Source organism: Vitis vinifera, chromosome 12, assembly GCF_030704535.1.
Source record: "Vitis vinifera cultivar Pinot Noir 40024 chromosome 12, ASM3070453v1".
In the NCBI taxonomy this organism is placed as follows: domain Eukaryota; kingdom Viridiplantae; phylum Streptophyta; class Magnoliopsida; order Vitales; family Vitaceae; genus Vitis; species Vitis vinifera.
The window spans coordinates 8,071,060-8,086,149 of record NC_081816.1 but is presented as its reverse complement, the minus strand read 5'-3'; the positions used below and the strand labels follow the sequence as shown (position 1 = coordinate 8,086,149).

Sequence of the window (15,090 nt, the reverse complement as noted above, 5' to 3'; positions counted from 1 at the left end):
ATATAAATATATATATATATATATATATATATATATATATATATATATTTTTGAAGAAACGAGTTCCCTTGAGGATTTTTTTTTTTTCATGGGAATTCGTCTCTTGAAGAGACGAGTTCCCTTGAGGAATTTTTTATTTTTTTATTTTTTTTATAATTTGGGAATTTTTAAAAAAAAAATATATATTTTTTTTCATGGGAACTCGTCTCTTAAAGAGACGATTTCCCTTTTGAAATTTTTTTAAAATCGTCTTTTGAAAAGACGATTTCGTCTTTTGAAATTTGAAAAGATGATTTTGGTTTAAAAAAAAAATTATCTGTTCACCCTCTCTTTTCTCTCCTATCTCCTCTCTCCTAGGTGGCAAAAACTACCATATATTTGTAATAACTTTTTCTACTACAATAATTTAAGCATAATTTTTTTAAATTACCGTACTATTAAGAAAAGTCCTGAAACGAGGGTAGGTAGGTCCAAAATAAATAGTGGGTACAAAAGGACAACCCTTATTTGGTTTGCGGGAGGAAGACTAAGAACAGTACGTGACTTTGCTCCACTCAGGGTCAAGAGGAAAAGTCTCCACTAAAAACTATAGATTTGAGGACACAGCTCTAAAAAGAGGCAAAATGATAAGAAGAAAATTCATGGTTCCTGTCTCTGCAACTCACATGCTATCTACCATCTTTTTCGTCTTGTGTTCTGTCCTGTATTGCTCTGCTAGAGATACCATCACACCGGAGGACTGGCTTAGTGATGATGGAGAAACTGTTGTTTCTGCAGGCAAAACCTTTGAACTTGGCTTCTTTAATCCAAATGGAAGCTCCAAGATTGGAAGATTCGTGGGCATATGGTATTACAAGTCGAAACCACGAAGCGTTGTATGGGTGGCCAACCGAAAGAAACCCCTTCCCCTTTCTGATACCCCCTCTGGAGTTTTTGCCATTAAAGAAGATGGTGAGCTCAAGGTATTGGATGCAAATGGGACAGTTCACTGGTCTTCTGATATTGCAACATATTCATCAACAGGGAGGGTGGTGAAGCTCATGGACTCTGGGAACCTTGTTTTGAGTGACAACAGATCAGGGATAATTCTTTGGGAGAGCTTCGATCATCCTACAGATACTTTTCTTCCTGGGATGAAGATGGATGAAAACTTAATATTGACTTCATGGCTGAGTTCTGTTGACCCGGCACCTGGAAACTTTACTTTCAAGCTAGATCAAGACAATGAGGATCAGTATAACATACAGGATTCATTTGTCTCATATTGGAGCAGTGAGGACTCGAAAGAAATGCCATATGCAATACTCAGCTTGTTATCCAACTTCAGCAAGACCGGCAAGTCAACCAGCCCTGGAAAATTCTACAATAGAACCCTTGAAATAGTGTCCTCCAGGTATAAGAATACCAGTCGGTTGGTGATGAGTTCTTCAGGGGAAATCAGGTACTATCTGAATCCGAGTAGATCATCTCCAGACTGGTGGGCACCGCAAGATCGATGCAGTGTGCCAAAAGCTTGTGGGAAATTCGGTAGTTGTAACACTAACAATGCTTTGATGTGCAAATGTTTACCTGGGTTCAAACCCGCCTCGCCGGATATTTGGAAAACTGAAGAGTTTTCAAGTGGGTGTACCAGAAAGTCTCCCATATGCGAGAAGAGTTCCAGTGAAGACGTGTTCCTGAGCTTAAAGATGATGAAAGTGAGAAAGCCAGACCGTGTGATTATACCAGATACGAATGATAGTGATTATTGCAGAAAGGCTTGCCTTAAAGAATGCCGATGTCAAGCTTATGCTGAAACTTATATCAAACGACAAAGAGGTGTCACTGATGCCCTAGAATATTGCTTGATTTGGACGGATGACCTTACTGATCTTCAGGAGGAGTATGCCTCTGATGCCTACAACCTCTCCGTTCGTGTGGCCATTTCAGATATAAGTATGTCCCTTTCAATTTTTATTTTATTTTTTCTTTGAAAAAACAAGCATTAATCCATTTGTAACTGAAATGCCCACATGGTATTCTACTGTCTTTGCAGAAACAACATTAAGGAATTGTGAAACTTGTGGCTCAAACATGATTCCTTATCCTCTAAGCACTGGATCAAAGTGTGGTGATTCAACGTACTTCAATTTTGAATGTAACAATATCACAGCCCAGGTTCAGTTCAAGGTACCTGGTGGTCCCTACCGAGTAACTAGCATTAACCCAGAGACATTAACATTTGTAATCCAACTGAAAGAAGCGGATTGCAGTTCACGAAGTCTGATTCCGCCACTAAACCCGCCTTTTCACTTGACTGATGTGTGCAAAGAGGTTGGAACTGACAATTTTGGCTCTGAGATGTCATTGAAAAATAGTATTGAAGTAGAGATCAGTTGGGATCCACCATTGGAGCCGGTGTGTACCTCATCAGCAGATTGCAAGGACTGGCCAAATTCAACCTGCGGAACGCGAGATGGAACGAGAAGGTGCTTTTGCAATGAAAACTTCAAATGGAATAGCTCAAGTTTAAATTGTACACAAGGTGAGGATTCTGTTCACCAAGTATCTTACTAAATTTGCCTTCTGGGTAGGTGAGAGAAGTTCAATTCAGTTCCTTCTTTGTTTCAGGTGTCAATCCTGCAGAGGGTACAAAGCCTGCTGATCAGAAGTCATCGTCGTCATCTCCAGTGGTTGTGGTAGGCATAACAATTGCTGTCGTTCTAGTTGCGGTTTTAGGCATCATTGGTTATATTGCTTGTTTGCGCAAAAGAACCATCACCAAAAGGAAAGGTAATCTTTGTGCCATATGCACTAGCCTATAACTTCTGGTCTTTTCTTTTCGACTTGTGCTTGGCTGAATTGAGAATATTTCAGGGTCTTCTATACAATATTTTCTGTTTTTTTTTTGAGTTCAGAGAACAGAGCAAATCAAGTGCTTCACTTATATGATAGTGAGAGTCATGTGAAACACTTAATAGACTCAGAGCAATTCAAAGAAGAGGATAAGAAAGGCATTGATGTACCGTTTTTCGACTTAGAAGACATACTGGCTGCTACAGATAACTTTTCAGATGCAAATAAGCTTGGACAAGGGGGTTTTGGTCCAGTTTACAAGGTAATTGTTCTTAACTTCCATGTTCCTCTCATTTTCAACTGATTTCTCATCATCAATGCTGTTACAAAATAATGAGAATATGCAATAAGGAATAAAACAGGATAAGAACACATAGATTTGTGTGGAAAACCCTAGATAAGAAAGACCACAAAGAGAAGAAATTTTACTATGTCAAAAATTAGTACAAGAGGAAAGAGATACGGACGACTATAGCAAAAACATAATCATCATAACATTGAAAACTATATATCACCGCATGTATATATATATATATATATATATACATGAAAGAGTAATAGGTCCGATCCCTCTGTTACTACCATAGACCAAAAAAAAAATTCATAATTTTAGCTTTACTACCTATGTCGCATCGCGAGCTTCTGGAATCGAACCAAATAGAATTCAAGTCACCAAGTTCTAACATATGCCCAATGCATATGCACTGTGGCTTCCAGGGCAAGTTTCCAGAGGGGCGAGAAATTGCGGTTAAGAGACTCTCTAGAGCTTCAGGACAAGGCCTACAGGAATTTAAGAATGAGGTTGTGTTAATTGCCAAACTTCAGCATCGGAATCTGGTTAGACTTTTGGGCTATTGTGTTGAAGGTGATGAGAAGATTTTACTCTATGAATATATGCCCAACAAAAGCTTAGATTCCTTCATATTTGGTTTGTCTCTAAACCTGCCTTAAAGCCCTTTTATTTTTCATGTAACATATACATTCTTGTATACATATCTGAAGTAATGCTTTCCAATGGGAACCTTGCAAGATCGAACCCTATGCAAGTTACTGAACTGGGAGAAGCGGTTTGACATCATTATGGGAATTGCTCGAGGGCTGCTGTATCTTCACCAAGATTCAAGACTGAAGATTATTCATAGGGACTTGAAAACAAGCAACATTCTACTTGATGATGAGATGAATCCCAAAATTTCAGACTTTGGCTTGGCGAGGATTTTTTACAGTAAGCAAGTAGAGGCAAGCACAAACAGAGTAGTTGGAACTTAGTAAGTATTGCATATTGTGTACTGAAAAAAGCAAGCAGTTGCATGATCGCATCCCCAATTAACAGAGTAGTGCTTTTAACTGGTTCAATGCAGTGGCTATATGTCTCCAGAGTATGCATTGGATGGGTTTTTCTCAGAGAAGTCTGATGTCTTTAGCTTTGGTGTTATGGTGCTTGAGATCATCAGTGGGAAGAGGAACACTCGCTTTTATCAGTCTGACCAAACACTGAGCCTTCTGGGTCAAGTGAGGGCTTTGAATCTCTCATTTGCATTGATCTTTTAGTCGTTCTCAACGATATACCATACCATACTTAACTTTCTATTCTCAAACTGTCCCAGGCATGGAAGCTATTGAAAGAAGACAAGGTGTTGGAGCTGATGGACCAGACACTAAGCGAAACATGCAACACAAAAGAATTTTTGAGGTGTGTGAATGTTGGGTTGTTGTGTGTGCAAGAAGACCCAAGTGACCGACCCACCATAGCAGTTGCAGTTGTAATGCTCAGTAGTGACATTGCAACAATGCCGGTTCCTAAACAACCGGCATTTGTCATAAAAAGAGACCTTTCTAGGACAGCTTCTTCTTCTAGCAAACCTGAAGCATCCTGGAACAGTGAAATCCTAGCTACCATAGAAGAAGGTTGATAGTCCAGGAGGAGTTCCCATTTGATGCTCTGTTTTGGACGTCTCTATGGGATCCTGTACATGGTGAAGGCTGCTAATAAATTGTCCAACTCCCAGGATTTTGTTGTTATATCTGTTTATCTGCTCTGTTTCTGACTGAACTATATTAACAAATTGCAGCATAAATGCACTGATTTTTCAGTACAATTGGGAGGACTTCTTTCTGAGCCCACAACATATATTGGAAGATATTGGAAACTATATTTATACTCCAAATCTTAAAAGCCCTTTCAGTTATGTTTTTCAATGGAATCCTTGCAAGATAAAAAACTATAATGCCAGATTGAACAGAATAACATAAATAAAGCAAACTAAGTTACCCGGGTTTTAATGCGGTTTGATCAAATCATATCTACAACCATATATGAGAAAGAACCAGTCAACTATATAAGAGAATTTTATGGAGGAAAGAGAAAGAACCAATCATATTGTAATACATGAACATGTGATGCTAACTCTGCACCTTCTCCTATTTGTGTTTATTTGCAAGCATCACATGTACTACTAACATAGATAGGTTTGTGACATGTGTGAAGGAGCTATAATACAAAAATAAATAAATATCTATTTTTTCCCTTAATTTTCAATGAATGGTCAATTCTTCCATGCCATACCAATGAGGTAACATAGAATATTCCTATAAATTAAATAAAAAAAACCCCTTGTTGATTTTTAAATAAATGAAGATAATATTGATTTTGAAAAATTAAGATTTTTTTTTATCTATATATTTCATATTAGTGAATCAAAACTTATTTTCTCATTAAATTATGGTATCGAAAATTATTTTCGGATGCCATGCCAACAAATTAATATAAATGAGATTGTGACATATGTAAAGGAGCTATAACACAAAAATAAATAAACATCTATTTTTTCCCCTTAATTTTCATTGAATGGTCAATTCATCCATGCCATACCCATGAGGTAATATAGAATTTTCCTTAACGAGTCAAAACCCACTTTTTCCATCAAATTATGGTACTGAAAAGTACTTTTGGATGTCATGCCTACGAATTAAGGCAAATGGGATTGTGACATGTGTAAAGGAGCTATAATACAAAAATAAATAAACATCTATTTTTTTTCCTCTCAATTTTGAGTGAAGGATCAATTCTTCCATGCCATACCCATGAGATAACAGAATCTAACTAAAAGTAAAAAAAAAAAAGCCCTTGTTGATTTTTCTATAGAAACCTGTTCCATCAGGATCTACATCAGATTATGATTTCCCAAAAAAGCACAAAAGCAAACAGAAATGGATAAAAAGATGTCAATGTGCCTAACCTACCTATGGGAAATAAAATAGGAAGTAGAGGAAGGAAGACCCAAATTGCAGTAGTTGACTGAGAAAAATCATCCACTTGCTGGAACCCTTTTTGGGCTTTGATTTTTAATTCTCCTAATTTTTTCTTGAATCTTTCCTTAGTTTTGACCCTTTGGGCACAAAAATATTTGAAGTGGACTGCCATTAGGGCTAAAGGGGAAAAGAAAAAATGTTCAGAAGAAAAATGGATTGTCTTGTTTATTTAAAATAAAAAACATAAAAATTATAACAAAAATATAAAAAAATTACCCATTTGGAACTCCTCCAAGTTGGAGAAAGGGTACTAAAATTTATTGGTTGATGCTCATATTTTTCATTTTTCTTTGTTTTAAAAAATGAACATCATCATGATCATAGCCAGTGACATGTATTCATAGGGGGGGCGGAGGAACAAACAAAATGTTATCCTTCTTTTAGGCTTGGGAAGAGAGCGGGAAGCATAGTAGCCAGCCAGAAGGAAAAGAGATGAAAGCAATGTATCAACAAGAAAGGAGACTGAGTCCACTTTATTTCCAATTAAACAATAGGTTTTTCTAATCAAGATCTTGACAATTTTTTTTTTTCATTTGGGAACTTAAAGCTAGAAATTGAAGAAAGAAAAAACTTAGACACCAGTCAATAATTTGTATATTTAATAATTTAATTCAATGAATAAAAATGTTAAGACTGGTTTGAGAGACAATAATTAAAGAATAGGATGCATGCTACACTCCAAAGTCTCTAGTGATTACTCATTATTCGATTAGGAGTACTTTTTCTTTTTTTTTACATTACATTTCACAGTAGGTAGATTGAGGGAAGAAAATTCATATGACAACACTTGTCACAATCGAGTTAAGAAGAAGTACTGTAAGAGGAGAATTCATTGTTGAAAATTGACTTTGAACGTAGAGCAATATTAGACTATATTTGGTTTCTAGAAAATTGAATTATTGAGTAGTATATATTTTTTTTCCTAAATTTTTCATGCTTTTATCTAATGAAAATGGAAAAGAAAATCTTTTAAATTTTCTCTCATCATTTCCTTACTATTTTTCTTTTTCTATTACATGTGAGAAAATTATTTTCTTTGTCATTCTTTTCTTTTTAGGTACAAAACATGATATCTTAATAAAACATGAAAGTTAAGAAAAAAAATGTTATTTATATCATTATTTTAATCGGTGTAAATGTGTTGATTTGGGAAAAGTGGATTATAAGTCACTAGTTTGAAAAAAAAATATAGAAAAGAAAACCCCCAAATTTTATAAATCAATTTTATCTTCTTCCATTTAAAAATATTTTAAAATACATATATTTTTTTAAGTCAGATAATTATTTTCTGAAATAACATTTTACTTGCACTTACTATGTTAATAATACCAATTAACAAGTAGATACATAAATATTTAATTGTAAAAAACTAATTTTTCTTTTAGTTCTGTTAATTGTGAGACTTGATTTAAGATTTTTTTTCTCTCTCTAGAAACAAACATCCTTAGGAACAATAAAATAAGAAATTTAAAATTTTAAAAATACAATTAAAACTAAAATACTTAAAAATTTAAAATAAAATAAAATAAAAGAAAATATTGCCTTCCATTATATCTAGATTTTTAACTAGTGTACGCCAATTGAAAGTCAATATTTTATTTTTATATTTTAACTTTTAGGTTTTTTTTTTTAAGTTTCTTATTTTATTGTTGATGTAAATCAACAAAAATTTTATTCAATTTTATTTTTTTTAAAAAAAGGTAAGAAGATGAAGGGATTTATATAATATAAAATATAAAATCATTATTAGCTAGAGAATTAGCAAAAAAATTATTTATCACTTGAGGAATATACTGAATTTTTCCATAATGATTTGTACCTTATATTATATAATAAAAATTTATAATATATTTGTTTGCAATGTACTTTTATTAACTTAAAATGATAAATATTTTTTGATAATTTTATTTTATATTATCAAGTAAAGTGCTATTTCAAAAAATAATTATCTGATTTATGTAAAAGTGTATGTATTTTAAAATATTTTTAAATTGATAAAGATAAAACTTATTTATAAAATTTGAGGTTTTTTTTTCTATATATCTTTAAATTAGTGAGGAAAAACCCACTTTTCCCTTTTTCAAATTCTCATATGAGAATTCGTAATACTTAGAAGAGTGATGCATTTAGTATACGTAAAATCAAGAAGTCTAGTAGGTTGTGCTAATCCCTAATAAAAAATATGTAGAGTTTTGACTATCCATAAACCCTATGGGTCATGATGAGAACAATGTGTCTATATAAATGATCGAATATAATATTTCATATCATTTGAATAAGAAATTTTTAGTACTTTAAGGGTGGCCCATTTGTTGTTAGGGTTTAAAGTTGCGAGGATTAATGGGTTTAAAGAAAATAAGGTTACATGAGTTGGGTTAAGTGATATTAAAACTAATTCCTAATTGAAAACATGAGGATGACCACCCATTAGCTATTTGGAATATGTAAACAATGTTATAAGTAGGAATATAAAAGCTAATGGACTCAAAAGTAGACAATATATGTAGAGGTCTTCATCAAATATATTACACAATATGTGTAGAGATCTTTACCGATATTATTTATAGTCAAAATATTTTATTAAGGTGCATCAGCTTTATAATTAAAATAAAACATAAGCTATCACTTCATATAAACAATTCAATAAGAGTAAATCATCAAAAACTAAAGAAAGCAAAATTTATTATTTAATTAAATGTCACAAATTTTAAAAATATTTTTTTTTAAATATTAAGATTAAAACTATAGATAACCCACCATTAAATTAAAGCTTATAAACCATCAAATACAAAATTTTAAAAAGTCAATTTCATTGAAGGGTTTATTATAAAACAAAAAAGCTCATATAATTTGAATTAATGCAAAATAAATTGGAACAATGGTTCCACTAAAAAAAAGATAAAGATAGGATAAAAAGGGAAGAAATAGGTATTAACATAAAATATATTTTTAAATTTTAATTAAATCTTAATATATCATTAATACTCAAAGGTAAGTATTATTTTTTATTAATAATGTTTAATTATCATTATTGTTTTTTTAATTAAAAAAAGAATTAAAACTAAATTTATATTTTTAGGGAGGGCAGAATTTCCATTTCACTTTTAATTTTTTGGATTTTTTTTTAATTTAATTCTGCATTGCTTTTTTTTCCTTTCTTTCTTTTCCCATAATAAGATGTCAACCTAGATACAATGGAGGTTTTTTTTTTTTTTTTAATAATCTTTATTTATTTATTTATGATAATATTGAGAGTGCGTTACAGCAGCAGCAACCCCACACTCAACTCTGCCACCAAACTTTTCATACTCTTACCATTAAAAAAAATGGTGGGCAACAGGACTAGATGAAAATTAATGGTTTCAGTCTCTGCAACTCATATGCTGTCTGCAATCTTTTTCTTCTTGGGTTCTATCCTGCAAAGGACTAGATGAAAATTAATGGTTTCAGTCTCTGCAATTCAATGCGACATGCAATCTTTTTCTTCTTGTGTTCTATCCTGTGCTGCTCTGCTAGAGATACCATCACACCAGACAATTTGCTTATTGATGATGGTAGAGGAACTCTTGTTTCAGCCAATCAAACTTTTGAATTGGGCTTCTTTATTCCCAAGGGAGGGTTCAACAATGGAAAATACATTGGCATATGGTACTACGGGTTGAAGGAGAGAACAGTTGTATGGGTAGCCAATAGAGACAACCCCCTTCCTGACGACAGTGTTGGAGCTCTTGCCATTGCAGATGACGGTAACCTCAAGCTAGTGAATGAAAGTGGAGCAGCTTACTGGTTTACTAATCTTGGAAGCTCATCTTCCATGGGTAGGGTGGCCAAGGTCATGGATTCTGGGAACTTTGTTTTAAGGGACAACAGATCTGGGAAGATTCTTTGGGAGAGTTTCAAGAACCCAACTGATACTTTTCTTCCTGGGATGATTATGGAGGGAAACTTAACATTGACTTCATGGGTAAGCCCCGTTGACCCTGCACCTGGAAGCTATACTTTCAAGCAAGATGATGATAAAGATCAGTATATCATATTTGAAGATTCAATTGTTAAATATTGGAGAAGTGAGGAATCAGAAGGAATGAGTTCTGCAGCAGCCGAGCTCTTATCCAATTTTAGCAAGACCCGAAAACCAACTGGGTCTGAATTTGTCCGCAGTTCTTATACACGGTTGGTGATGAATTTCACCGGGGAAATAAGATATCTAGTTTGGGATAATTATACGGAGGAGTGGTCTGCATTCTGGTGGGCGCCGCAAGACCGATGCAGTGTGTTGAATGCTTGTGGGAATTTCGGTTCTTGCAATGTTAACAATGCATTTATGTGCAAATGTTTGCCTGGATTCGAGCCTAACTCGCTGGAGAGATGGACTAATGGAGATTTTTCAGGTGGGTGTTCTAAAAAGACAACCCTCTGTGGGGACACATTCTTGATCTTGAAGATGATTAAAGTAAGAAAGTATGACATTGAGTTTTCGGATAAGGATGAAAGTGAATGCAGAAGAGAGTGCCTTAAGACCTGTCGCTGTCAAGCTTATGCTGGAGTTGGAACGATACGAAGGGGCCGTGCTAGCACCCCTCCCAAGTGCTGGTTTGGTCTGAAGATCTCGGTAGTCTTCAGGAGTATAACACAGATGGCTATAATCTTTCTCTCCGTGTCGCCAAATCAGATATAGGTATCCTCTCTGCTTGCCCCCTTCTACTTCTGAATTTAATTGATTGTTAATGAGGAAAATCTTGAAATTCATTCTAATTCTGCAGAATCAACAGTAAGAAATTGTGAAACTTGTGGCACAAACTTGATCCCCTATCCACTAAGCACTGGACCAAACTGTGGTGATCCCATGTACTTCAGTTTCAGATGTGACAAGGCCACAGACCAAGTCTGGTTCGCCTTACCTAATGGCAGCTACCGAGTAACCAGCATCACTCCAGAGAGATCGAAGTTTCTCATCCAAGTGAATGATATTGATAACTGCGAAGCACGAAATTCACAAGACACGAAGATACTGCAGCTCAATCCACCTTTCAGGATAACTAGCTGGTGCAATGCTGACACAGGAAATTCTAGCTCCAGCATGCCTATGAAAGGTCAGTATGAAATTGAAATAAGTTGGGATCCACCACCAGAGCCGGTTTGTAACTCAGCAACAGACTGCAAGGACTGGCCAAATTCGAGTTGCAGAACGCAAAATAGAACGAGAAGGTGTTTTTGTAATCAAAACTTCAAATGGAACAGCTCCAGTTTAAATTGTACACAAGGTGAGGATGCTTTTCAGCAAGCATATTGCTAAATTGCATTGAAAGACACAGTGATTAGTAATGGCAGATGCGCTGCCTTCTCCATGAATGAGAGTGGTCTTTCTTTGTTTCAGATGGTGGCAATCTTGCGGAGGCTCCAACACCTGCAAACCAGAAGTCATCATCATCATCCTCGGCTCTGGTAGTTGTGGTAGGCATAGTAACTGCTGTTGTAGTAGTTGGACTTCTATGCATCATTGGTTGTATTGCTTATTTTCGAAAAAGAACCATCTCCAAAGGGCAAGGTAATCTTTGTGCTATTTGCGCCACCGTTTAAGTTCTGGTCTTTTTTTGTTTCGTGTTGATTGGCAGAATTGATAATATTTTTAGGGGACTTCTTCATAATGTAGTCTTGTTTCTGAATTCAGAAAACAGAACAAATCCAGGGCTTCACTTGTATCATAGCGAGAGCCGTGTGAAAGACTTAATAGACTCTGAGCAATTCAAAGAAGATGATAAGAAAGGCATTGACGTACCATTTTTCGACTTAGAAGACATACTGGCTGCTACAGATCACTTTTCAGATGCAAATAAGCTTGGACAGGGGGGCTTTGGGCCAGTTTACAAAGTAATAGTCCTTAATTTCCACATTAGTCTCATTTCAAGGTTTCTGGTTTGTCTGTCTAATACCATGCGCTATGGCATCTAGGGAAAGTTTCCTGAAGGGCGAGAAATTGCAGTAAAGAGACTCTCAAGAGCTTCGGGACAAGGCTTACAGGAATTTAAGAACGAGGTTGTGTTAATTGCCAAACTTCAGCATCGAAATTTGGTTAGACTTTTGGGCTATTGTATTGAAGGAGATGAGAAGATTTTACTCTATGAATACATGCCCAACAAAAGCTTAGACTCCTTCATATTTGGTTTGCCTCTAACCTGCCTAAAAGTTCCTTTTTTTTTCTCCCATATTACAACGTGTACATGCTGAAGTCGTGCTTTCCAATGGGAACATTGCAAGATCAAACTCTATGCCTGTTACTGAACTGGGAGAAGCGATTTGATATCATTTTGGGAATTGCTCGAGGGCTACTTTATCTTCACCAAGATTCAAGATTGAAGATTATCCATAGAGACTTGAAAACAAGCAACATTCTACTTGATGACGAGATGAATCCCAAAATTTCAGACTTTGGCTTGGCAAGGATTTTTGAGAGTAAGCAAGTAGAAGCAAGCACAAACAGAGTAGTTGGAACTTAGTAAGTACTGCATATTGTGTATGGTAAAATGCAAGTAGTTGCATGATTGCATCCCCAATTAACTGAGTAGTGTTTTTAACTGGTTCAATGCAGTGGCTATATGTCTCCAGAGTATGCATTGGATGGGTTTTTCTCAGAAAAGTCTGATGTCTTTAGCTTTGGTGTTGTGGTACTTGAGATCATCAGCGGGAAGAGGAACACCAGATCTTATCAGTCTGACCGGAATCTGAGCCTTCTAGCCCATGTAAGTGCTTTGAATTTCTCATTTGCATTGATCCTTTGGACATTCTATATATATGCCATGAAACCCTTGTACGTCCAAACTTTCCCAGGCATGGAAGCTGTGGAAGGAAGACAGGGTGTTGGAGTTGATGGACCAGACACTAAGTGAAACATGTAAAACAAATGAATTTCTGAGGTGCGTGAATGTTGGGCTGTTGTGTGTGCAAGAAGACCCAAGTGACCGTCCCACCATGGCAGTTGCAGTTGTAATGCTCAGCAGTGACACTGCCACACTCCCAGTTCCTAAACAACCAGCTTTTGTCGTAAGGAGAGACCTTTCCAGCTCAGCTTCTTCTTCAAGCAAACCAGAAGCATCCTTGAATAGTGAGTTCCTAGCCACCATAGAAGAAGGTCGATAGGCGAGAAGGATCTCCCATGAACCCTTACGTTTTAGGCCATGTTCGGTACTTGACTGTAGGGAATGAAAATCAATGTTCTTATTCCTCTTAGAATAGGAGTGAATTTGGTGCTTCAGTTCTTATATTTGTATGCATCTAGCAATATAAATTTGAAATGAGTATTTGTTGTTATTTCAATATTTAAAAATAATAGAAATGAAAATGAAAAAATAAATAAATTAACCACGATATCCTTCCACATACTTCTGTTGAAATCAACATGGAATCCTATTTACGAGACAAGTTTCACTTCTGTTAAAATCATATTTAATTTCATCCCATCTCGTTAAAATAATCAAAACATGAAAATAGATGAGAAAATGAATTATAATACATCGCTTATACATTTTAATGTAATTCTTTTTTGTTATCAGTATCCATCCAATGTCCTGTATATTGGAAAAATTGAATAGCTCTATTCCTACAGTCACCAATAATAGTTTTCACATGGGGCCTTGATGAATGTTTTCCTTATTATTGGAAAGAAAAATAATCATGGATAGCAAAGGAAAGGGTGGTTCCTACACCAAACCGTGTGGATGTCCTTTTCCCAAACCACGAGGAAAGGGGGAAGCAAATACTGTGGGACCAAGGAATCACTCAAGGCAACTATTTAGAAGTGTAGAAATCTAACGTATTTCTCGCTCAAGTAGAAACATTGACAATGATGTTTATCCACTCATTCAATTCTTTGTCCAATTTTATTTGTTCATGAGCTTGTGGCACAACCCTGGTTTAAAAGTCTCTACCAGTCAATCCAGAGTGGATAAGAAATCTAAAAGATCTCTCTTGGATAGGATTTTGTGCAAAGACTTAGGAATTTGGTTGCTGTTAAGATAATTTTCTGTAATTTATGTGGGTTAGATAAGATTTTGGACTAGTTTTAGGGTGTTTCTTTGGTTTTGTGGATACCAATTTCATGACAATTGAATCAATTTTTCTAATAGTTTTCAATCTGAAAAGGAAATCAATGAAGACTCAAGTGTTTCCATGTCATATAACTATATTTTTTTCATTGTAACTATTCTATAAGCTTAGGTGATCAGGTGGGTTGATCCAACTTTTAAGCTGAATCTCAAATGTCATGCATGGGTGAATTCAAAAACTAATTTGACCAAAGATAAAAATATCAGTAATCACAAATATATCGATACTCCTTAAAATAATTTTGTCAGAATAATATTTTTTTCATCAAATATCGTTTTTATAACCTCCAATACTATATCAGTAATATATTTTGATATTTTCTTCCATGGTCCTGACCCCTCTGACACAGAGAAATGTGGATGGCTAGATCATGCTCATGGCCGACATTTTGTACTCCTATCCAATGGATTCTCACTAGATTCCAAGCCCCATACACACTTGTCACTAAGTTGTACCTAACTTCCGCACAACAGACACAACTAATACATTATTATACAACTTTGGGAAATCAAATTTGGTGTTTGCACCATCATCAGCATAGGGGGTTTTGTATAATATAATGCTTTCATTCAATTTAGCCTAAGATATGGACCCTTATAGTCAGTTGTTGGATGCTCTAAGCTTAGCTAATGGCAAGATGCAACATCTTTTCTTTACGTAGACTACGAGTGTCAAAAGTGTAATATATTTCGTTAACATGACTCAAATTCAATTTATTTTTTGTGGGTTTAAGGATTAAATTTATGTTAATATGTATAACTCATTTAATAAATAAGTTATTTTTAAATAAATTAGTCAAACACAATTTTGATCCTAATTGACCAACTTGATAATCATACT

The 15,090-nt window shown here is 35.0% G+C and overlaps 1 pseudogene; it reads left to right on the top strand.

Moving 5' to 3' along the window:
* Positions 1-567: 567 nt before the first annotated feature.
* LOC109123508 (uncharacterized) lies at positions 568-13,455 on the top strand (annotated as a pseudogene).
* Positions 13,456-15,090: the final 1,635 nt, after the last annotated feature.